Source organism: Talpa occidentalis, unplaced genomic scaffold (genome assembly GCF_014898055.3).
Source record: "Talpa occidentalis isolate TD23 unplaced genomic scaffold, MPIMG_talOcc4v2.1 talOcc4.9, whole genome shotgun sequence".
In the NCBI taxonomy this organism is placed as follows: domain Eukaryota; kingdom Metazoa; phylum Chordata; class Mammalia; order Eulipotyphla; family Talpidae; genus Talpa; species Talpa occidentalis.
In genome coordinates, this window is record NW_023605305.1 from 73,225,838 (window position 1) to 73,252,081 (window position 26,244).

The 26,244-nt window shown below is 44.9% G+C and overlaps 1 protein-coding gene across 10 annotated transcripts in view; it reads right to left on the bottom strand.

The window, feature by feature from the left end:
- Window positions 1–14,892, bottom strand: part of MGAT1 (alpha-1,3-mannosyl-glycoprotein 2-beta-N-acetylglucosaminyltransferase) — a 46,059-nt gene extending 31,167 nt beyond the window's left edge. For 5 of the 10 annotated variants that reach the window (XR_008550408.1, XR_008550406.1, XR_008550407.1 and 2 more), the window contains exons 1-2: window positions 14,648–14,892; window positions 13,075–13,494 (exon numbers count right to left, since the gene is read on the bottom strand). The gene's annotated coding sequence lies outside the window, so the exon portion shown is untranslated. Of the gene's footprint in view, window positions 1–6,692; window positions 7,016–7,303; window positions 7,394–13,074; window positions 13,495–14,391; window positions 14,475–14,647 lie in introns of those variants that run through there. The other 5 variants (XM_037498398.2, XM_037498392.2, XM_037498393.2 and 2 more) reach the window with 5 other exon arrangements.
- Window positions 14,893–26,244: the final 11,352 nt, after the last annotated feature.

The window sequence follows — 26,244 nt, forward strand, 5'->3', positions numbered from 1 at the left end:
CAACAAAACTCTAATTCTTGGAAGACAAAAGGGTTTAAATACCTCTCATATTTCATCAGGACATTTCAGTATGATCCAAAATTTCAATAAAAACAGTTCTGCATGGAACTAGAAAAACTGACAGGAAAGTTCACATGAAAAAATATGAGATAATATCATCTAAGAAAGTTATGAAAATGATTTATGAAAAGGGAATATTCCTACCAGATATTAAAACACTGAAACTGCAAAGCCTACATAATAAAAATTCTGTGGTGCTGGAATGTATACAACAGATCATCCAGTAGAAGAAAATATAAACTGAAGAAAAAGACCCAATTACACATAAACACATAATAAAAGTGGTATTTAGACTTACTAGAGCACTCCTCCCCCCCAAAAAAAAAGGTCTTATTAATAGTATTCTAACACCTATTCAGCTATTTGGAAAAACAAACTTAGAACTGTTACATAAAAATAACTCCAGGTCAATAGGACATCTAAACACACACACACACAAACTGTACAAGTGATAGAAGAAAACATGGGTGGGGCCTCCCCTGGTGGTGCAGGCAGTTGAGCTCAGTGCTGTGAAGCTGTCTGCATTCTCTGCAGTGTGGGTTTGATCCCGGCCGGCAGGTGAGAATCCCATATGAGACGTGGCAGACCTCTCCTGTCTCTCCCTCTGCTCCCCTCAGCAGTGTATTTCATCAGTCTGCCTGTTCTGTTCCCTGCTCTGTCTCTGGTAAATCCTCTCACCTTCCTGTGCCTCTGGCCTGTACCCCAGTTCTTATATGCATGAATAAATAAATCTTAAAAAAAAAAAAAGAAAGAAAACATGGATAAATCTCAAAATACGCAAAATGTGAAAGACCAAAAAAAGTGCTCAGACACTATGATTTCATTTATACAAATCTCCAGAAAATACAAAGTCATCTATAGTGGCAGGAAGCAGACCTGCTGGAATCTGGGAATGGGGGAGATGTGGGCAATGGGGGAGGTACTACAAAGAGGCATTAGGAAACTTGGATGGAAGAGGATATGCTCATTGTCTTGATTGTGGTGATAAATTTCACGAGCGTATACATATGTCCAAATTTATCAAACCATGTATTTCAAGTATATGTAGTTTACTGTATATCAGTTATTTCTCAATAAAACTTTGTTTTTAAAATGACATCACTGAGTATATATACCACATCTTCTTAATTGAGTCGGTGGTGGAAATTCTATGGGGACTACACCTGAGAAAAGAAAGCAAACATTGTTAAAAAAAAAAAAAAGACTGATGATGTAAAATATATTAGTATCATTAAAAAAATAAAATGATGATATTGAGTCAAATGACAAAACTGGAAGATGGACAGTACATTAAATGTCATGTTGGGGCCTCCCTGATGGCGCAAGGGGTTAACCTGCAACCTATGAAGCAATCCACAGCCACTGCAGCATGAGTTCGATCCCCAGCCAGAGAGATATCCACATGGCACAGCAGACCTCTCCTGACTCGCCCGCTGCTTCCCGCAGCAGTGTATTCAGTAGATCTACCTGTTCTGTTCCCCACTCTGTCTCTGGTGAATCCTTTCACCCCTCGACACCTCTGGCCTGTACCCCAGTTCTTGTATACATAAATAAATTTTTTTTTTTTAAAAATAAATGTCATGTTGACAGATAGCCATACTGTGGTTATGTAAAAGGACTCAGGGGTAGAAGGACAGCCAAGATGCAGCTTCACAGATGGCTCAGAACAAAAATATCACATATGTATGGAGAGAGAGTACACAAATGGAGCAAAATGTTAACAGGCAAACCTGAGTAAAGGGAATATGAGGTTTTTTTTCCCTCTTCATTCTTTTTGTTTTTTTCTTACAACTTTTTTATAAAATTGAAATTATTTTCAAATAAAGCTTCTTTAAAAATCAAATATGGTAAATGTCTCACAGCTCTGACTAGTTTCATCCATCATTTGAGCACATCAGTAAGGGCAACTGGGACAATCCATTTGTCCTGAGTTCAACCCCCTCATTCTGTGAGATATTATTACTTGAAAGAAAATGTACCACACCCTCTAATTCCTTGACAGCTGCCATCCAGACCATGCCACTGGTCTCCCCCAAAGTGTCATGGATAAATCCTCTTGTGCCAGTTGCTCTTTCTGTTACCCTCTGCCTACAACTCAGTTCTGATCCTAACCAAGACCATGCATCCCAGATGTCTTCTCTGTGCTCCTGGGCACATCCAGTACCAAAGCATTGCCTCTGCAGGGCCCCGGAATCTGTCTCTTCTTGGGGAGATAACCCAAGCCCCTGTCAGCGCCACCACCACTTGGTTTCCTCCCAGAAACCATCCACCTCCATAACTCCATAGCAGCACACTTCTCAGAAACCAAGTCTATTTCTGTTTTAATGTGTCATTAAATTCCCATTTTACCAGCACTCACATACATCAGATTTCCTAGATGTGAGCGGGACATATAGATTCCAGGTTCTTCCTCACTCTCCCTCAGACTGTGATCAATGTTGGGAACTTTTTCTCCAATCTTCTGGACAGGAATCCCTATTCCTCAACTTCCTGTCTCCTGACTGGCTGGGAAAAGGCTTTAGGTAGAGAAATGCGGAAGGAGAAGAGACTGCATTCCCACAGAATTGATCTGAGGACTGCCTCTAACTTACCAAAGAGTCACTTCAGACCACCAAGCTCTTAGACTGGTGACAAAACCACAAGGAAACACATCCTATACCTTTAGATGACTTGTGAAAGTGGTCACTCTTCTCCAGACATCAGAATTAGGTGGCCACAACCACTACCAAAGACCCAGAACACCACCACCCTCATCCTAAGTCACGCAGGTGTTAATGGGAAAGTGGTAGGCTGGCCCACAGGAAACAGTTGCCCTAGACCCACCAGGCCGCTACTTTACCCCCAGACTTTAGTTCTCCAGCCAGAACTCTCAAAATTCACAAACAGTGTGTACCTCTTACCATGAAAGAACATGACACCCCTACTCCTGGACCCCATTTCTCCACACTGACTCAACCAGAGTCCCAGTGCTATCTCCTACTGCTTCACATATTCTCCAAGGCAGGAAGCTCTGCTCCACCTGCAAGTTAGTGGTGTGTACACACACACAGCACACTACCTGCTGGCTGAAATGAGATTAGCAGTCCAGAAAGCCAGCCTTCTAGCAGAGCCCATGCACTCCTCCCATAGGCGCTTCTCAGAGTCCTACCATCAGGAGGGTTTGCCAAACAGCCCTTGGCAGTGCTTGCCAGTACCCTACATTTTTTCACCTTTCTGATACAAAACTTTCTCACCTCTAAGATGGAAACCATAATAGAATATCTCACTAGACTGTTGTGAGAACTGGGTGAGATAATGCATGTCAGGTTTAGAACAGTACCTGGCACGTGACAACATAAATGCTAGCCAGTTACTTATTGCTCCCCTCTTTCACTGGCTCTCTTTGCTTTACTCTCCCAGCTACTTTTCAGGGCCATAAACACCCGAGCTGGCCTCAGGGTTTTTGAATGTGCATGTCTGCCTCTTCTGTTTTTCCCTGTCTTTATCTGGTAAGCTTTGATGCACGTCTCTTGTCAGGACACCTTCCCTCATGCCTTTGGACCACATAAGGTCCACTTCCCTTCAAAACCAATGGCACAGCACAACCTCCTGTGCAACACCTGTAGAATCTACCTGAGGATAGGGACCAGCACTATGTTAGCTGCTATGCTAGGCAAAGATTTGCCTGTGACCTAAAAACTGGCTTCCATTTGGATGCCACATACTTACAACCCCTTAACTGTAACTCCCAAATCTTAAAAGCACAGGAAAAAAGTTTGTTTTTTTTTCAATACTCACTTGGCAGTAAAACCTGATCTGATCTCATTTCAAGAAACCTGATCTGATCTAATGTGAAGCTATTTATAGTCTTTATTTATCCCACTTAGTGTGACTTATACATTCTGCTACAGAAATAAACATGTTGGATTGCAGTGTGTTGCTATACTACATTGTAAATGCAGCAGACCATCTTTTTAAAATCCCCCAAATTCTGAAATACATCCAGCCCCAAGAATTTCAGAATTATGAAAATGGAACAGTCATTATTCATTGCCACATCCTCAAACCCTTTAACCTGAACTCTTTCCTTACTTAGGAATACTGCTTTAAGCTTGAACACTTGATGCAGCTTCTCAGCTGGTCTACATATCACTAATCTTGCTTCCCCCTAAACAACTTTCCCAATGGAAACAGAGGATCCTTCTTAAAGTACACACCTGGTCACAGCATCAAGCCGTCTTAAAAACCAGAGGCTGCCCAGAGAATAAAACTCAAACTTATTATTATGACACACTGCACATTCTCAACTAACTGACTCAAACATCATTTTACAACCTCACCACCAGCCACTAGCCCCATGGGCCCCCATACTCCAGCCTCAGCAGGCTCCTTATTTCCCCAATAAGTATAGAAGAATCTGCGATCTTTGCTCTGGCTGTCCCCTCACCCTGAAACGTTACCCAGAGCCCCCTACTTACAAGCACTCCGACTACGACTTGCTGAGGGGCCAGGTTCAGGCAAGTCCTTCTGTAATATGCCAGAAGGCAGAGCTAGGTCTTTCCATCACACTCTCTCCAAACCTTCCTGTCCTTCCCCTACAACTGTAACAGAATCTATGGCTGCCTCATTTGGCTCTCACCTTACCATTTTTTTTTTAAAGATTTATTTATTTATGCATACAAGAACTGGGGTACAGGCCAGAGGTGTGGGGGGGTGAAAGGATTCACCAGAGACAGAGTGGGGAACAGAACAGGCAGACTGCCTGAAATACACTGCTGAGGGGAGCAGCAGGTGAGCCAGGAGAGGTCTGCTGCGCCATGTGGGTGGCTCCCTGGCCGGGGATCAAACTAGTGCTGCAGTGGCTGCCCACAGCTTCATAGGTTGTGTCTTAATCCCTTGTGCCACCAGGGAGGCCCCTACCTTACTACTTCTTGGGGGGGGGGGAACTCTGTGGCCTCTAAGCCTACCACAGTTCTTGCCAGATGTAGGAAGTTCAAGTGCTGGATATAGAATGCTTGCATTAACTAAGTCAGGATGAAAGAAAATCAAATGAGTACAATGTACTACATTTTCCAAAGATGATCGCCACCATCTTCTTACAAATGACGATGACACTCCCCCCCTTTCAAGGTGGATTTTATATTCTCCCTTTTCGACGTATGACTACAGAGGATATGACAGTATGTGACCTCTAAGACTAGTTCATGAAAGGCAATACAGTTTCCACCTGGAGATACCATCCAGCAAAGCCTGCTCTTGGAACCTGGCCATATGGACTGAAAAGCTGCAGGTATTCTAGTTGACAACCCCAGTTAAAGTCCCAGATGATGCCCAGTGTCAACCACTAGTCATGGCAGAAGCCTTCAAGATGACCCCAGTTCCAGCCACGTCTGAGTACAACCACATGAAAGACCATGATCTGGAATCATATAGCTGAGATATGAATGGTTACAGCACTGAATTTTGAGATCAGCAATAAGTACCTGAGGCAACAAGTAAAACAACGTAGGTAGCCCTGACAAGCAGGGCAAGTGTTCTTCCTGTCCTCTGCACTCATGCCCCAAGTCCAAATTCTGAGAGTCTGCCTCTCTTCATAGCCACTTCCTTATTACTTATTCCTCTATTATTGGATAAGGAAACAGTTTGTGGCTTAAAGCAATAGCAATCATTTATTCCCTCTCAGTTTCTATTAGGTTTGGATAGTGGGGAAAAGAGAAGATGAACTTCGTCTGCTCCACAATGCCTGGGAGCCTCGCAGGAAGACTGGAAAGCTGAGGGCCAGACTCCACTAAAAACTTTTTCATGAGATCACTTTCTAACACTCTGATTCCAAGGTATAACCCAGCCAGTCCTTTTTCTGTGCAAAACGGTTTCTTAAACAGCAAGAGAACAGCAGCAGAGTGAGCTTCCCATATCGAGCACTAACAGGTAAGTCATTTAACTTCATAAAAGTATGGGAGTTGAAGGAATGTTGACAGACTCTTTTGTCTTGCTTAGTATGTCAAGAAGCACTGCCTAAAAATTCCAGTAGTACAGATCACAGCACAGATAATAGAGAACTTAATTACTTTCTTGTTCATTATTAGGCCTCAGCTAGACTCCTGTTATCCATAATTTCAGAAGGATAGAAGAACCGAGAGAAGACACAGTGAATAATTCAAACACTTAGGGAATGACACTTAAGAAAGGATGGGATGCAGGTTATTCATCCTGAAAAAGGTGAAGGAGAAGTATGAGGTTCGTGCAGCAAAAATCATCGACTGCGACTCAGGTAATCCAGTCATTTGACGCACCCATGTCTTGCTTCCTTCATTTGAACATGGAGTTAATTATCTAAAGGTACCTGTTCTCTGATGATGAGGACAGTGACAATTTCCCCAATGTCCCAAGCAGAAAATGAGTTTCACCTATTATCACTTTTGCCACTGTGAGAAAAGAGGACAGATACAGGGATCCAGGACCGCTCAGTGGGGTCAGAGGGCAGTGATTGATGATGGATGCAGACCCTGGAGGATCTGAGCTGTTAAGAGAAAAGGCTACATGGCCAGAAAAGTATTAACAACAGAAAGTAAGCATGGCATCTCAGTGATGTTCTAAAGACTAGTTAAAACTGCCACAGAGGGAGGCAAGAGTTAACTAAGGTGGAGTCTCACCTTGGGCTCACCGTTCTGTTGAGACACACGACCGGTGACTTAGTCACTCTACTCCAGGGTTTATAAGATCGGGACGCTGCAGGTCTCAGGAGCTCGGCACCCCATACAAAGGTTAGCAACAGGTAGGAAAATGTTTCTTGCTGATTTACCTATCTCCACACTAAGTCAATTCTTCCTTCCGGCAAGGAGAAAGAACTTGCAGTAACTTGGGAAAAGCACGCTACGGTAGGGGTTAGGGGAAAGGTCACCTTCCACCCTGCTCCCCACTGTCCTGCGACCCCACCTCCTCCAGGCCCCGCTTCCACGTAAGTCCGGCGGACAAGTTTCACTACCGCCTCCCCTCCCCGCCCGGCCTGCCCTCCCTCCAACAGCTGGAGGCCAGAAATTCCGAAAGCTGAACACACAGTTCCTGCTTCCCGGCTCGGGAGGAGGCGCGCGGCCAGGATCCGGGCGGCCGGGGCCAAGTCCCAGCCGCTGGGGCTCACCCGCACCGGTGCTTTCAGGGGGCTCGCAAACTGCTTCTCAAGCCGGGACCCAAGCTTCTGGAGAGCCCTCTACCCACGAGGGCAAGCCCCCGCACTGACGGACGCCAGGGTCCCGGGGGCACTCACCGGGTCCTCACAACTTCCCAGCCCAGCACTTGGCGCGCCCCGGGCGCGGGGAGCGAGCCCGGTGCCCCGGCGCGTTCCAGGCGCTCTCGCGGTCACGGGCGTCTTCCGCCCCACCCGCCCTTCCCGTAGCGAAGCCGGGCCCGACCCGACCGCCCGCGGCCAACGTGGCCCTTCCCCTGGGAGGGCGGGGCAGGCCGAGGGGCGGGGCCCCTACACGCCCCGGGCCTGCTGCTGCAGCCGCTGCGGCTGGAGGCCCCCGCCGGCCCGCCCCTTCCAGGGCCCGCCTCTGCCATCACCCGCAGTCTGAACTAGCCAACTTTTCCCTGCTCCCCAACTTGGAGAATTGCTGAGGAAGCAACTGTCACCAGGCCCTTCCCTGCACCCAGTTGCAACTGCACGGACCGACTGAAACCGTCCACACCAGCAGCTCCCTCCAGTCCAGACTCCTCCCTACACATGCCCAGCCCCAACCAGGTCCCAGAGCCCAGGGGAGTTGAGGATAGGGCCTAGGATCCAGGGCCAGCTCCTCTCAACCCCCAATGCTAGCTTCTGGGAAGAAGTCAGGGGAACGGAAGGGCGCGTGGTGCAGGGATGTGAAAACAGGAAACTGGGGTGCCAAAAGGGAAGTCAGGGCGGAAACACCTGCTGCAGAAGGCAGGCGAGAGGTACTTGATGCTTCTTTCCTTTTCTTTCTTAATCTTTTGTTGTTGTTTCCCTTTGGGGTAGGAAATGAGAGCTGTTAGTTCTCAGTAAAAAGTCAAAGAGAAAGACTGGTAAGGTGGGTAGAACCGCCAAACCTAAGGAGAAAAAGACTCAGTAGCAGGCTTTTGTGACACCCCAGTGACAAGAGATAGGGGAGCACCGTGAAATAACCTCGATGTCTGTATCTGACCCTAAGAAATGAGGGTGGGGAGGTGAGTGCTACTGCCTGCTGGTGCAGATGACTTTCTGAAAGTGAGTCCTGGGACAGCCCTGCCACATTGTTGCAGAAATAAATTCTAGCCTTTTACCCAGGCAGAGGAAGAACAAGCCAGTACTTTAGGAATGGTGAGGTCAGGAAAGCTTTATTGCTCTTGCATGAGGTCTCAGACCTGGGTAGTCCCATAAGGTCTGAGCACTGGTCTCGAGACAGAGTTTCTTTTATACACAACCACTTTACATTGATAAAGTTGGTTAGTTCGCATACAAATTCTTGACAGAGGAAAAGGGGAAGGATACAGATCTTCCAGGATGGCCTGGGAGATCAATCAGCCTAGCAGGCTGCCAGACCTTCTTTAGATATGCTTATTAAGGAAGCAAACTTGTTATTTACTTTACATTTCCAGGTCTATGACTGTTTAACAGGGAAAGATTTCTTTTTCTTAGCAGTTCCCTTTCAACATGATCACACTCTAATGGCACCAGGCCCTTCTCCCAATCTCCTCCTGTTACTGTGGACCAGAGCACACAGAAGGCCCCACCTCTGTGGCATATGGTTACTGACTAACTTTGCTCACTAACTTGTTTCTACATGAAACCAGGAATTTTGCAGGATTCTAGGGAAATAAAAGGCAGGGCATGCCCTAAAGGTCCCTGTATGGAAGTGAGGAGCTGAAGCAACACTGCACATAGGCCTCCACATGCTGGACCCTTCCCTCATCCTCTCCTTGAACACTCTGAGTAGCTCCTCTGAGTATGAATTATCACCTAGGCTACAGAGTAGGAGTTTGAGGCTCAAGTAAGTATCAACTAGCTGAAGGTCACAAGACCTAGTGAGGATCACGACCCTGTTTTAGATCCGGGCATTCCATCTCCGAAGCTAGCACTCTTCCCACCCATCACAGAGTTTTGATGGCACAGCCTTTTTGAGATGTATGTGTGTCCAGTAACACGCATACAGTATGTTTGTCCAGTATTGTAACAGGGTGGTCCCCAGGAAAGGGGGAGGTTCCCCGCCCCACCCTCCCCCTTTCCTGGGGACCACCCTGTTACAGTATGTTCTGTGTGACAGACACACAGTGGGGCAGCAGAGAAATCTTGGTAGAAGCAGCTGGAGCGTGAAGAGGTCCTAAGAAGTAGAGTGAGAGAAAAGCTGGCACATCAGTGAAGTTGGATAGAGAGAGGGTGTGTGTGTCCAAGGTCTTCAGCTTAGCTGATTATGTGGACTGTGGCAGAAGAGGCAAACCCAAGTTCATGTGCCAGCCTGTAGCCAGTGCCTCTGGATAGCTGCCTTTTTTCTAAAGGCTTTCCTCTCTGAGGATGTGGGTTTGTGAGGATGAGGGGATGTGGGAGGCCCACACACTCACACTCCATATCAACGCAAGAAAGAAAATAATAAAAGATTCCTAAAAGTATAAAAAGTTGGGAACCACTGGTCTGTAGATCCCAAGAACAGAAGCTAACATCGCTCTACAGGACAAAAGTTACAGTGGAATGTTGAAAGGTGGGGAGACCAACTAGCCCATGAGATGTCAGATTCCCATATCTAATCATTTTCTCCATCTAAGGCAGTTCAACTGGGAACAGGATTATGCATGGTGGCAGTGGTGGGAGGGGAGGTATAAGTTAAGTCACACCCTGTCACTGTTAGGGGGAAAAGGATGTCCCAAAGCTAATTCCATATAGGCTTTGTGGACTCCACCCCCACCCCAGGTCAAAGTCAAAGACACTGGGAACTCCAAATCCCATCACCACCAAAGGGAAGGTGGCTGGGACCTGAGGGTGGGGTTAAGCAGCCAGGTGGATACAAAAGGCAGACACGTGGGCTTTGGGGGATCCCCCATTTTGGCTCTCCGCCAGCTCGCAGCGTCCGGCCAGCTCTGAGAGTGACTTTGGGTTTCCAGGTCTTCGGATCGGGTAGGACGCATTAAAGACTTTATTTCCCTATTTTTTCCCTGAGTTGTACATTTTCCTTATTTCCTTTTCTCTTGTAAATAAACCTTTTATTAACCTTTTGTGTGTGTGTGTAGTAGAGTATTCATAAGTCCCTTTAAAATGCGCGGGTGAGGACCCACAGCCAGGAACCCGTTTAATATCGGGGTTGCTCTATAACATCACTATAGTCCTTTGTTTAAATTTCCAAGCTCACAGGAAGATCTAAGAGTAGAAATTTCCCAACTACAAGAGGACTATTACACAAAAAAAGGGCCTGGTTAGAGAATCTGGATGGGCTGAGTTCTTGGACACAAGCAAGAGAAAACATTTGGTCTGTGAGACAAGAAGCCAGGGTGATGATACCAAATTGGCCAGCCACAAGTGGTTCTGAGTTCTCGATGGAAGTTACATGGGGAGGGTTTATAGAAAAAAGAAGAGCAAAAGAAATATGGAGCCAGGTGCCTAGATTCTGGGAATGAAACTGGGATTAGATTATGTAGAAATGGAAGAAATAGGAAGCTCTGGATAAGCAAGGAAAATACTGTATCCTCTCTACCTCTATCACACCCTAAATAAGGCTGGAGAGACAAGAAAAAGGAGGTGAAAAATTATTCCAGAAATTGCCCTCCCACATACCATGCCCAAAGTACCCTGAAACTTTTTACAATTGGAATGAATTCATGATCTGAACAGAAAACAGATCTTGGCTTGAAACCACCAGTACAAATAAAAACAAAGTTTTAAATCAAAGTTGTGTCTATTTTCCCCTCTATCTTCCCCCCAACATCCACACTCCCCAAGAAAACTCAGAGATCATGAAGATTAAAAAAAAAAGTGAGAAAAGACTGACACAGTAATCACTGAACAATAACCTAACTATATAAGTGAAATACAACTTTTGGGTAGCTACTTATGATTCCTTTTGGACGAAAGTATATAATTCAGTTCACACACACACACACACACACACACACACACACACATGCACACACGGCTAAATCTCTCACTGGTCTTGGCTAAGTGGTCGACACTCAATTCCTGCTGTGCTCTGGCACCCTGGTTCCCTTGTGAGAAGGTGCTCCCATCGGAGGGCCAATGGTTATCTTAAAAGGACTTTTGTAGAGGGTCAGGCAGAGGGCAGGACTAGTACTCGCAGTAGAAGTGATAGAGGAGAAGAGTTCTGGCACACTCTAAGGACGAAATGTCTTACAAGAAAGGGTGTGTGACAGGGCACTGAGTTCCCTTTCCTAGTGGTTTGCAGTGAATCTAGAAGGCCTTGGCAGGTCAGCTGCTACGGAAGCAACACAGCAGAGGGCAGGTGATCACTGCGTCTGCCACTCCACTCTTAGGCAAGTCCTTCCAGCTCTGGCTTTCTGTAGCTTCCCCTCACATAACAAACTGGGGAAATAATCTCTGCTCCCTCTTCCTCACAACAAAGTGATAAGGAAAAACTGACACAATACAAGTCTGGGCACTTTAGGAAAAAAACTATCATCTTAAAGAGCAGAAGAGGAAGATATGGCATAGCAAGGAAAGGCCTAGGACTCACTCCAAGAGTTGGAGCTTCATCTCCTAAGCAGACTTCCAGTCAGCCCTTAAGACTTCACTCTCCCACACTGTTCTTCAAGAGGCATGCTAGCCAAGCTCACTGGATAGCCCTGGAGCCAAGGGTGCAAAGTGGCAAAATCTCTCAATCTCAGTACTCCTTGGATGATGCATCTTTCCCACAACTTGGTGATTCCAGGTATTGCTTAACAGCAAAGAATGAGACAAATTCAGGACAGGCTTTTAATTAAGGACTTCCAAGGCTTTAGGCGGCAACTAATTCAGGAAAAGAATAGAACTCCTAATTCAGAGCTTCTCTCTATGTAACAATTATATATGCATTTCAAGCAGTGTCAATTTTAGTGTTTATATGTGCATGCACTAAATACTTAAAAAAAAAAAAAAAACTATCATTTCAGTGCCTCCCTGGCGGTGCAAGGGGTTAAGGCACAATCTATGAAGCTGTCCGCAGCCACTGCAGCATGAGTTCGATCCCCAGCCAGCCAGGGAGCTACCCACATGGTGAAGCAGACCTTTCCTGACTCGCCTGCTGCTCCCCTGAGCAGTGTATTTCAGTCAATCCTCCTGCTCTGTTCCCCACTCTGTCTCTGGTGAATCCTCTCTCACACCCCCTCCCTCACCCCCACCCCACTGGTCTGTACCCCAGTTCTTGTATGTATAAATGAATAAATATTTTTAAAAAACCCTATCATTTCATTTCTTTCTTGTATTAACCTGCCAGAGACTTAGAAAATCAGTTATCCCCATGTTACAGGTGAAGAGACATATCTTGGGTTGCACACTAAGAAAGTCAAAACTAGGACACAAATCCGGATTCCCAAACCTGTGCACTGTTCTTCTACTCTTTGAGATGTCATGGCCTAAGATCCCTTACATGTTAAGGACAGGGAGAGAAATTCAGGAGATTATCTCCTATCCCACTCCCAAGGCTATTCGGATAGCTCCTTGAAACACAGCAGCTTGCCTCTGTCTGGGTAATCCATTGCTGAGTCTTATTTAGCCCAAACTGACTATGAACCCTATTATCTCAGTATTGAAAAAGCCCTTATAAGTAATTTAATCCAATCTCCTTTCATAGGCTCCTCCCATATCATCTTCTTCATAGCCTAATGTCCCAGTTGCCATTGCTCACAATCCATTACAAGGTATTCCTCCTGCCTGGGTGAGGAGAGGTTGGGAACAAGTCTGCACCAGGACAGAGGGAAGGGAAAGTGAAGTTTCCTGAAATACCCCTTAATGCAAGGGTTCTCATCAGAGTACTCTGCCAGTCTGGATCCCTAGACTTGTCCCACTCAATACTTTCTGCACATGAGCAGCAAGACACCAATTGGGAAATGAGACAAGAACCTTACCTTTTTTCTCTTCTCTCAGTTGCTCCCCTGGTGGTCATCAAACCCCCATCCAGCACTCTATTTCCAAAACTGAAAATCCCAGAAACACCAAGTGGAGCTTCTCTCCTCTCATCCAGGTCCAAAGTCCATGGCTGAGTGGACTCTGAGGGGGAGGAGTCTGGGGGGAAGGGGGATGTCCAGTCCCCTCCCCCCCACTGCAGTTTCAACGTCCCTCCCAGGGGTTTGTTACATCCCTTCATTCAGCTGGCTTATTAAGCCCAGAGTCTGGTGACCGGCAGATCCCAGGTACTATCCCATCTCTTGCTCAGGGAGGGGAAGTCATCCACTTTGAGGGCTGGCCACTCTGTCTTCTGCTGGGGCTCATGAGAAGAAACAGGCCTTAGTACTGGCATGGCCCAGGAGGCTGATTTCTTTGTTAACCTGCAGAATATTTGAACATTATGACACTTTCTAACCTATTACACACCCAAATGGATTAATTCCTAAGATTCCCTATCTAAATTGGATTCATTCACAATACTTTCTTCAAAACCCCTTCCTTAAACACTTCATAACACTTCACTCAATACTACATCCCAAAACCTTACACCTTATTGATATGTATACACACATATTGCTCAGGATAAAGGAAGAATCACATCTGTTCTCACTACTGAAAAGTAACCAATGACTGTGTATGAAGAAGTGTCTTCTAAAAAATACGGAAAATAACATCCTACTGCCCTCTTGTTAGTGTCACAAGCTAATCGTCCTGTATCTCCCAAGCTTCTTAGGGTAGGCAATGCTTTCTAATCAGCCAGGTCTACTCCCAACCAAACAATCTATTCCAGACTTAGTGGTGGCACCTTCCACATGCATTCTTTGCTCTTTCCCTTCACCCTGACCTTCCCCTCTGCTTCTAAAACTGTGCCAGGGATATAATTCCCAATCTCTGCCAAACTGTGCCAGGGATATAATTCCCAATCCTTCCCAGGGCCACTCCGCAAAGCACTCTACTGGAATGTCACAGGCCCGAATCCTGCCAGCAATAGCCCCACAGAGTTCCAATTTCTCAATTGGGAGCCCACCCCTATCTCCCTTATAAATTTGCACACACACGCACACGCACACACACCCTTCCCTTCCTGTAGGGGCGTGGCGTTCATATGACCCCCCCCTCCTTCCCCCGCCAAGAATTTAACTCCTCCCACCCTTCTGCTAGGAACCCAGAGATCGGGTTCGCCTGGTAAGGGGATGACACCAGGACCCTCCCTCGACTCTAACCCCCACCCCTCTATCGCCCGGACGACCCTCACCCTATCTGTGCTGGGTTATTACCTGGTTCCCGCCCGCCCTGTCTTGGCAGAGAGCCGCGGCCCGCCCCCGGTACGAGTCTAGGCCCCAGGCCGGGTCCCCACTGCCGGCCCAGGCCCCACCCCCTCGACCCCCAACGGTCCTGCCCTCCCCCTGGAGCTCCTTTCCCCCTCCCACTAGCCACTGGAGCCACTTCCGGCCGCCCTCCGGAAGTGCGCCCAGGCAACCGCCACCCCCCAGCCCGCCTGAATCTGCTCCACGGCCCTCCACCCGTCGCCACCTGGGAGAGCGGCTGTGGGCTGCAAGACTTGAGGTTCTTCCACAGTCCCTGTCCAGGCGGCTGGAGCTGCCGTGTGGGCAAACTGGACGTGGGTGAGAACCGAGCAGGGAGCGAAAGCAACTGCAGTACAAGAAGGGGCGGGGCAAAGCACGACCGCGAGCGGGAGCGCGCCTCACTTCAAACCGCTGGGGAAAGAAGGGCGCGTGCGTCGCGACGCCTTCCCGTCGTTGGTGTTGACGCTGGACTCCCTGACTGGGCGGGACTTAGGCCGGAAGTGAGCGGGGCGAGAGCGCCGAAGAGCCGGCGGAGTCTACGCTGAGCAGCCCGCCCCTTCCATCTGTCCAAAGGTCGCCTAGCAACCGTCCGGCGGCCGGAGACCTGGATCTGAAAAAGATCCTGGCAGCTCTCCTCCGGATCCAGTTTCCTGGCGCGAACACATTCAGAAAACACCAGCGCCTGTGTTCTCCATTGCTGTACTGAGAGCTCTGTAGTAGTAGTACCAGATGAAAGTTGTTTTATTTGGTTTAATGCTTTTTCTTGCTTTTACAGGAACTTCCTGGATGTGAAAAAAGAAGGGAAGGGGTGACAGTGCACATAAAATGAATGCCTTCCCACTAGGACAGCCCTTTGGCATCGATGTACTTTGGGAATTACAAGTATCAACATCCACAGGTCAGGACCATAGTTAAAAGGTTACTGAGCAGCAGAGAGGTTTACAGGCGATTGTCTGACCTATCTTCTGTGGCATTATGATTTATAAGAAGAAATATTTCTTATTAGGCACAGAGCTCCTAAAGCCCTTGGGATTTCCTAAATAATTTGTTTTAGTATTTGGTTTTTGACCACCATTCCTAACAGAGCTCCTGAAAAACCTGTTATTTCCTGGGTGATAGGAATGTCTTTTTTGTAATTCAGTGACTCTGGGTAGGCGCCTGAATGACTCCTAAATGACCACTTGTTGCTGGAAAGACCAAGTCATACTTAGAAGCTTGGAATTTTCAGTCCCATTACCCATTCTTTTGAGAAAATGGCTAAAAATGAGATTGATGATTAAGCATTCTTATGTATTGAAGAATCATTCATAAAAACCCTAAGAGTATGAGTTTCAGAGACTTTTCAGGTCAGTAAGCACAGCCCCTTCCTGGGAGGGTGATGCACCCCTAACTGCATGTGGATAGAAGCTGTGCTAGGGACCCTCCCAGACCTTGCCCTGTATATGTTTTCATCTGGCTGTTCATCTATAACTTTATCTTATCTTTTAATAAAATGGTAACATAAGTGTGTCACTGAGTTTTCTGAGCCTCTGTAGCAAATCATCAAATCCAAGCATTAAGTGGCCATGAGATCCTCTGATTTATAAGCTAGGCTGGCACATGGTGTCGGTAACCTGAGGATCTACTACTTGTGGTTGCCATCTAAAGTTGGGGAAGTCTTGTGGCATTGATCCCTTAACTTGTGTGGTCTGATGCTATCTCTAGTAGAGTAAGGGTTGAGTTAAAGTGTAGGGCAACCAGCTGGTGTTACAGAGAATTGTTTAGTGAGGGAGAGAAACCCAAGTTAGAAGTATTCTGTATGAGTAGTAAAGGAGACACACAGAAAGATTGGGCTTTGTTAGTGCATACATTAATCTGACTTGCTCTTCACTTCAAGCTGAATTTAAGAGGAGCTACTAATTTTTGAAGTTCATATGTCATATTCTTGTTGACATGTAGAATCTTGTCAGGACTGTGGACAGTTTTGCAGCCTTTGTTCCCCCACCCTGTTTTAAAAACTGGAACCTTGGCTCCTGTCTTCTGGCATGTCTTCTATCCAGGTTTCTCCAGATTGCTAGACTTTCAGTAAACAGTCTATAGTCTTGAAATAATTTTTTTATTTGGAAAGATGTCATAATATTAGTATTCTTAAAACAAACTTTATATTGCTTCTACACTCATAAACACATCTATAAATAAATAAATTCAGTCTTTCTCCTATCCAAAACCTAATCTGCCCAGCTATCTTTCTCATCTGAGTTAATAACAACTCCATTTACTCAGGCCAAAACCCCAAGGAGCCATTCTTGTGCTCCTTTCTCACATATTTTACCCAGTCAGTCTGGAAAACATGTTGACTCTACCATTAAACTACATCTAAGCATCCAATGTCTCAGCACCCCCAGAGCCACTTTTCCTTCATGTGAAGAACTAGGTACCTCTACTCTCTCCTGACCCTGACCCCAGTAGTCTAGTCTCCACACAGCAGCCAAAGGGATCTGCACAAAACCCTACAGTTGTTCACCACTTCACTTGGAATGATGCTGTGCAGAAAGAGGGGTACACCAAGACCCTCAAACTTGTATGTTCTAAAGGGGTTCTGCCATTGTCGCATGAAGACAAAGCATACTCAGTGTGAAAGAATTTTAATAGGATTAATGTGCATAGTGAGAGAGAAGAAGAAAGGATAATAATTTTACAATAAAACACCCAAAGTTACCGATCCCCTAGTGGTTAAGTGCCCAGCCAAACATGGTTGATACAAAGCGGGGCCACTGAGGCCTGGACACTTGTGACAAGTTCAAAGCACCTGACAGGGAACCATAAGAAAGGGGCAGAAGGTGCCCAGTAAGTCAGACAAAGGGAGCTAAGTCAAAGTACAAATCAATGTAATAGCTGCCATTGTCAACCTCCCAGTTGGTATTTCACCCATGATTCTTCTTATTAAACTATCGCCAGTCACTGCAGCATGAATTCGATCCCCAGCCAACCAGGGAGCAACCAACATGGCACAGCAGACCTCTTGTGCCCCCCACCTTCCCCTGAGCAGTGTATTTCAGTAGTTCTGCCTCTTCTGCTCCCCACTCTCCCTGGTGAATCCTCTCAACCCCTGTACCTCTGGCTTACACCCCAGTTCTTGTATGCATAAATAAATAAATCTTTAAAAAAGAAAGAAAAGATTAATTTTCTTCCTTTCCTCTAATCCCATCCTGCTTGAGGGGACCTACTTTGAAATTTTGTGGATATTCTTCCAAATAGTTTCTCTGTATACATATGTAAAAGGTACAGATTTTACAGTTCAAAGAGAGATATTCCTGAATTGTAACTTTATCTTCTGTAACTCAGTTTCTAGTTTAGTCTTTATTCCCTCTGATGGCAGAAAAACTAAATCTAGTTAATTTATGGTAAATGTTAGCACTTTATGATCTGCTTATTTACTAATGATAGGTTTAAGGTTAATTCTGTGAATTTAGAATTTACTGACCTGTCTTTTTACCTTCACATTAATTACCAGTTAAAAAAAAATATATGTGGGGGACCTCCCCGGTGGCGCAGCGGTTGAGCGCTAGGTTGCGAAGCTGCCCGCAGCCTCTGCAGCACCAGTTCGATCCCCGGCTGCTCCCTGGCCACTGGAGGAGGGTCCCACATGGCGCGCAGACCTCTCCTACCACCCACTGCACCCCTCAGCAGTGTACTTCGGTCCTTCTGCCTGCTCTGCTCCCCGCTCTGGCTCTGGTGAATTCTCTCACCGTCCCGCGCTTCTGACTGTACCCAGTGCTTGTACGTATGTATGTATAAATCAATCAATCAATCAATCTTTAAAAAAAAAATATGTGGGCCTCCCCTGGTGGTGCAGTGGTTGAGCACTGGGCTGCAGTGCCCGCAGCCTCTGCAGCGCTGGTTCAATCCCCGGCCACCGGCAAGGGTCTAACATGAAGCGCAGGCCTCTCCTGCCACGCCCGCTGTTCCCCTCAGCAGTGTATTTCATTGGTCTGCCTGTTCTGTTCCCCACTCTGTCTATGGTGAATCCTCTCACCCCACACTTTTGGCCTGTACCCCGGTTCTTGTATGCATAAATAAATGTTTAAAAAAAAGAACATTAAAAAAAAAAGAAAAAGTTTATTTAGAGGAAAAAAAAAACCAAAATCAAAGGCTCTAAGGCAGAATTGCCAAGGAGGGGCAAAAGACACCATTATGGGTTTGTGTCTAGGGGATATTTAAACTTTTTCTCTCTTATCTTAGAGTTTACCTCTCCTATTCAAAGTCTTATTTTTTCAAGTTTTACTGATTTTGTTTAGTCCTGGACTTTCTGTTCTCATCTCTGGAGTATGTTTTGGTTAGCACTTCTTAGAATTTACTGTCCTTATCTCAGAAGCATCTTTAATTCTCCCAAAGTCCTTGCCTGCACTGTCCCTAAAGCTGCCTAATTAACCCTAACTTGCCCTGGGACTCACTAGGTATCTACCTGAAGCATACAAAACAAATTCAAAAGGAAACCCGTACTCCCATGTTCATTATGGCATTGTTTACAATAGCCAACAAAATCTATTCTGCATCTTGGTGTTTGTCTCTGTGTGTGCGTGTGTGTGTGCATTTATATCCCTGTGTGTGTGTGTATACATATATGTGTGTATATATATGTGTGTGTGTGTATATCTATATATATATAATATATAAAAAGTTAAACTTGCCATTCACAGTAACATGGATGGAACTGGAGGGGATTATCCTAAGTGAAATTAGAAGACGAAAGGCAACAGAGACAAATACTGGATGGTCTATATATGTATGTAGAGGAGAGGAGAGAGAGGAGAGAGGGGTTGGAGAGAGAGAGCCCAGTAAAGAGTTAAGAGTTGGGAGGGCTGGGAGGCCTGCCAGCCTCCTGACCCCCTAGCACCCCTGCCTGACGTGTACCTGGTTGCTGCACTACATGTAAAAGCTCAATAAACACCTGAAAAAGCCACCGAGGGTTCCAGGACTCTCCTTTACCAGTCTGGTCTGCTCGGAGCATAGAGAACCAGCTCTGCCCTTCCTGCCCCTACAGTCACCTCCCTGGCCGGGATCAAACTGGCGCTGCAGTAGAGCTAATACCTTCACAGAGCTGCATTTCAACCCTTTGTACCACCAGGGAAGCCCCTGCTAGCACATTTTCAATGAACTTGTAGTAGTCCATTATACAAATGCAACATAATTATCCTGTTTTGGATAGTTACTAACTTTTTACTTTGGAAGAATTGCCTGTAGCTAAATCCTGAAATAAAATCCTGCACCTGAATGTCATTGTGGAAGGTTTTTAAGGCATGTTGTCAAAAGATAGGTACATTTTAACTACTTTGACACCAGTAATGGCGAAGGTCCTCTCACTATGCTCTGCCAGACCTGTTTTATCTTTTTTTGTCATCTTTGCTAATCTGATAGACCAATGGTTTTGCATTATTGTTTTATTTCATTATTGCTAATAAATCAAATATGTTTTATGCATTATTTTTGTGAATTGCCTACTTAGATCTTCTGCCCACTTGGACTCATTTTTTTTCTCATTCACTTGCAAGAACTTTTTTACTTCTAATCAGGGAAATGCAAATCAAAACTATGAGATACCATCTTACACCAGTGAGAATGGCACATATGAAAAAACTAGCAACAACAAATGTTGGGGAGGATGTGGAGAAAAAGGAACTCTCCTGCACTGCTGGTGGGAGTGCAAACTGGTCCAACCACTATGGAGAGCTGTGTGGAGTTTCCTCAACCTGCTAAAAATGGAGCTGCCATACGATCCAACAACTCCACTCCTAGGTATTTACCCAAAGGACACAGAATCATTAATTCCAAAGGGCACCTGCACCCCTATGTTTATAGCAGCACTATTTACAATAGCTAAGCTAGGAAGCAACCCAAATGCCCAAAAATAGATGACTGGATCAAGAGGATGTGATATATACACACAGTGGATGGAATATTACTTGGCAGTCAAAAAAGATAAACATGCAATTTGCAGTAACATGGACAGAGCTGGAAGGGATCATCCTCAGCAAAATAAGCCAAAAAGAAAAAGAAAAATACTGGATAGTCGCACTCGTAGCAGGAATTTAGAAAACCTAAATAAGGGACTAGGAAAAAGATTAATTATAATAAAGCAAAAATCAAAATCAACAAGCAACTAAAAATCAGAGGCACACTATGGGGGGAGGGGGAATGGGAGGAAGGACTAGGGTCAAAATAATGGGGGTTGGAATTGTATATGGAATATAACCAAGATGAAAAAGCATACATTGTGCAAAAATGAAAAATGATGTAAAAATATATAAAATAAAATAAGAACTTTTTATAGAATATAAGGTAAAATACTGTTACTTATGTTGCAGATATTTTCCTACTTTGTTGCTTTCCTTCTATTTGTTTTTGGGCTTTGCAGAAGTCTGGTCTTGCTGCACGCGCTCTGCCTTCAAAATAAACATCTAGAGTAAGCCAGAGATTTTTGTATAGTTACTCCACCTGGTGGACTAGCAGGCAGAACATCCTAAACCCTCATTTGGATTCTGGGTTGACCTCACTTGGCTTCATTTGGCCAAGGGAAACTGAACCCTTGCATATGAATCCGGGACTGTTTACACGAGGTGGGCCCTTTCTCCCACGGCACCTTCAGGTTTCCATCAGAGCATCAAGAAAATGACCTTCCCCACTCTGTCTTCCTTATCTCAAACACCAAACCTAATTGCAAAGCACATAGGGGTCCATCCTCTCCAACTAGAGAAGAGGTAACCAAAGACCAAGTAACTAACTAATCTACAATCTCTATGAATTCTATGAACTGGGGCTTTCCTTTCTGCTTTGGTAGCTATCTATGCTGGCACCTGTTCCAGAGAGTGTAGGTTACAGTTTTAATAACTGTTATTTAAAAATGTAACCATTACCTTGTTTTTCTTTCTTTTTTTTTTTAAAAAAGGACTGAAGTTTTTTTGTTTTTGTTTTTGTTTTTTATTTATTTGTTTGTATTTATACAAGCACTGGGTACAGTCAGAAGCGCGGGAGGGTGATAGAATTCACCAGAGCCAGAGCGGGGAGCAGAGCAGGCAGAAGGACCGAGTACACTGCTGAGGGGAGCAGCGGGCGGCAGGAGAGGTCTGCGCGCCATGTGGGACCCTCCTCCGGTGGCCAGGGAGCAGCCGGGGATCGAACCGGCGCTGCACAGGCTGCGGGCAGCTTCGCAACCCAGCGCTCAACCGCTGCGCCACCGGTTGAGCATTACCTTGTAACATAAAAACATTACCTTGTTTTTCAATGCCTTCTTCACCACCTTCACAAACATAATTTTTTCAGATCTATATTTTTCCAGACATTCTTTTTGGTGACAAGTGTTTTGAATTCAATTTATAAACTAGATATATTTTATGATTTACAGTTCTTATTCTGGCAAGTATTCTTTGTACCGATCTTAGTCCAAAATCTGCTAGGTACAAAAGTCAGTTTGTATATTTGCCATCTGTCATGTGCCTTTTAATCCTGAAACACATTTTATAATTCTGGCCTATAAGAAAACAACCACACTCTGTATCCTTTCATCTTGTACCTGTTAGCAGCTTCTGACAGAGTCCATTGTGCACATCTCACAGGATCCCCCTGGCTTCTTCCAGCATTCTCCTCGTAACTTGACTCTACCATCCAACCAATTGCTTATGCCAGAAATTCACAAGTCTTCCACAGGATTCAATAGATCAACACACCTCATGAAGTTCATCTCCCAATTACTTCATGAGTATGCTCTTCATCTCCTCCCAATTTGGACCAATCGTATCACCTCATGCCCAAGTCCTGGGAAAGGGTGGCACACTACCCAAGGCTGCCCAGCCATCTCTATCCTAGGATTTGCTAACTCAGGCAAAGTTTTTCTCAGGTGGCAAACCTCAAGCACAAATTGAAACCGGTGCCTGAAGTCAAAGACTGTTACAGCTGGGTGCTGGTGAGCATAAATAGCCCCAAGGAAAGTGCTAAAAATTATCGTGTTTTGGGGTGGAGCAACTGATACGAAATATAAGGGACTGCAGAAGCAGCTGCAGTTTATCCACTGTTTCAGATTTGGCATTTGAGGATTCGGTGTTCTGGATTTAGCATCCAAGTGATACAGGGCAGCAAGGGACACTAAACTGGCCAAGGACGCTGCCCAAGCAGTTTACTCATCACTGTGTGAGTTCTTTACCCTTGCACAATTGTAAGACTACTCAGGCTCAGGAAACAACAACAAAGGAATTTATTTAACAAATCAGGAGAAAAACAGAGTTACTGTGGCCAAAAATGGCCTTTACCTTAGCCAGAGTTGCGTCCACTGTTACTCAGTCCTGCACAAAAGCAGTTAAAATGGCATCCTCCTGCCACTGAGGCCTTGTGGCAGCCAGACTATAGGCCAGGTTCCAACTCACGAAGACAGCAGAAAACACAACAGGAAATGATCCATGAACTGTTGGGATGGCCTAGGACAGCACCAGACAAGTGACACTCAAAGCATTAGCGTCCAAATCACCCGACTAGCAGCCACACTCACGCATCTCAACAAGACAGACATGTGGCTCTGGGTCTTTGCCTTTTCCACCAGGTCACAGCTCAGTGAGATGCCTGGCTCCCGGGTCTCCCGTCTTCTTTGCCAGGCCACAATAGCCTTTGAAAAGGGGGCCCAAATCCGCTAACCCCAAATGCTACAAAGACTGCTCCATAGAGACTGCTCAAGAGCCCCCTTCTGGAGTCACTTATATCATCCTTGGCTCCACACCACTTTCAGTATTTTCCCTGGGGCTCTCTCTTTACTAGCAACACCCTCCAGGGGCCATCACCTCTAACAGTCTTTTGACTTTAGCCCCACTTTGCCACCAGTTGCACAAGGATTCAGCATTTTGGATTCAGTGTTTCGGATTCAGCATTTTCAGGGTCAGTGATTTCAGCCTCCACCATGCCAATGTTCCAGAAGGCTGTTGTGGGCATCTGAAGGTGGAGACCTCTAGCAGCCAAACTCAGAGAGGAAAAGTTCGGAGGCTTTGTAAGTAGCAAGTGACTATTTTCAGTTTTGCTGCTATTACAGCCTGGCAGGGAAGGTGAAAACCAGGAGCCAGGCATGAGTGTGGCATGTTGGGCCATTTGTCGGGTCTTTTGGCTGCTGCAGCTGCTGTCTTGAGTGTTGCTTGTCTGATGCTGCACTGGGGCATCCTGGCAGCTCCAGGAGCATCTCCTATTGTGTCTTCTGTTGTCTTCGTGAGTTGGAACCTGGCCTATAGTCTGGCTGCCATGTGCTCCAGGTCAGCTGTGGCAGGAAGACGCCATCTTGGGAGCACGGCCTATTGTTTGGTAGAGGAGCTCTGAGTCCTCAGTGGTGGGAAGACGCCATCTTAGCTGCTTCTGTTTAGTACTTGAAAACTCTGGACACTGCTTCAGGTGAGGTAAACTGCCATTTTTTGGCCTCAGTAACTCTTTGTTTTTCCCTGGTTTGTTAAATAAATACCCTTGTTATTCTCTGAGCCTGAGTAGTCTTGCAATTGTGTGCATGGGTGAAGAACTCAAGCAGTGACTAATAAAATATTTGGGTAGTGTCCTTGGCAGGTTTAGTGCCCCTTGCTGCCCTGTATCAAAATGGCAGTAGTTTCAGCCTTTCAACTCAAAGAACAAGTGTGTCTACCTTAAAGGTCTTAGGTAGCACTTCCTCAGAATTGCTCTACTTGCTCAGTCTTTTGAACTCTCTCCCTAGTTCATGCTGAGGAGAAAACTAAAGTCGTGTTCATAGATATTCCAATCTGCCTATCCATGTCAGTAATCTGTGAAGTTCAGTAACCTTTACCAGAATAACTTAGTTATATTAATTTTTCCTGGAGACATTATATTTCTTAAATCTGCAGGTACAAGTTACTCATTTCAGTTCTGCCATTGACTGCACTATTTTCTATGGCAAGTTACTGAACCTCTCTGTACTTTAGTTTTCTTATGAATACAGGATGATAACCGTACCTAATAATTCAAATTATTCACTTGGTAAGTGCCTTTTTCAATTACTGTGAGCATTAAATGAGATCATGCAGGTAAAGTGCTGAAAACTATGCCCAGCATGTATAAGCTCAATAAATGCCCATTACTATTGTGATTAATTCAGAAAATTTCAACCTAATGCTTCTTTCACACTTTTCCCATTTCATTTGTTCTTTTTTCTTTAGGAATACCAATCATGCGTATGTTGGGAATCATCTGACTCACTTCCATCTCACCAATTTTTATGACTTCGTTTCTTTTCCTTTTTTTTTTTTTTTTTGGTGAATTGTTATGCTTATTCTATTTTTGATGTTTCCAAGGAAATGTCAAATTAATACAATTCAGTTCTCTCATGTTTTCCTTAAATTTAAACTAAAACTCTAACAGTGTACACCTGTGTTTTATTTATCCTTCTAAAGTGTGATTTTTATTATATTCACAAAGTTGTACATCCATCACCACTACTTCCAGAACACTTTCATCCCCCCAAAAAGATACTCCAATTGATGGGTATTTAAAACACCCATTAGCAGTCACTCCCTCTGCTAGACCCTGCCAACTGCTGATTTACTTTCTGTTTCTATCAATTTGTCTGTTTTGGGCATTTCTCATGAATGTACTTATACCTTCCATGGTCTGGTTTCTTTCACCTGGCACGTTTCAGAAGTTTATCGACATTGGAGCATCTATCAACTTTTCATTCATTTTGTAACTGAGTGACATTCCATTGTCTTCATATTTTTTTTTTATTCATCAGTTTTTGGACATTTGAGTTTTTTCTACCATGCATGTATGTTTTTGTCAATGTGATACTGTAAATAAAGAAAGGGAACACAGTCTCCACATAAAAGGTGAGTCCTCGGAGGAAGGAGGTGTTAGGGGAGGGAGTGAACGTTGTGTTTTCTGGTATGGGCCAGTGCCATTCTAGTTTTGGAAAAATACCAATTTTAAAATGATCTGCTATCCCTATTAGCACATAGCTATCCCACCATGCTGCTTTTGTGTCAGGTGAAGACAGTCCTGACTATGGGTGTGTTGACCTCTCTGTGTTCTCACTCACTCTCCACTTTAACTGGTATCATTCTTTATTTTGCCTTCTAAACATCCCTCTTGTGTGATATCATTAGTCATCTCCCCGCATTCTAAAATCTTCTCTCAGCAATTCCAGGAAGTAAGGGTGTATCTTTTTGGAACACTGAAGACAGATTAGCCCCCACCTTTTCATGTTCATTTTCACATTAAAAAAATATTTTGACCCAAAGTTATCTGCAAATACAGGACTGACATTGCCATAGCTAAAGTGCAAAACTTAAGACATTTTATAGACACCAGAAGGAATCTGAGTAAAACCCAGAATATTAAGCTGTGACTTTGGAATCTCAGTTCAGTTATGGGTTGATCATTATTAATTACACTTAAAATCATAACTTTCTCATGTCACAATACACTTAGTGTGTCACGTCTAGTCTTCTCTTATTTAATTCTTATATTGTCTTCATTATTTTAATTTTGAGCATTTCTCCCCACTTAGATTATTAAGCTTCTTAAGAAAAGGGACCTCGTTTACCTGTATATATCTATTTGCTCAGGTCACTGAACCTGCAGGCTCAGAACCTGGCTCCTCTGACTTCTGTGGACTCTGGACATTTAGTTTGACAATTTCCTTTACCCCTAGAAAGGTATTCATGAGGAGCAAATGAAAACAAGGGAACCCTTTTAAAAATGGAAAGATCTATGTAAGTATCTGTGGCATTTAGACGTTTACAGATAGCATTAGAAGGTGCAAGGATGCTGGCAGCATTGAGTTCCAGGGGGAATGTGCAATGCCCCCTCCATCTG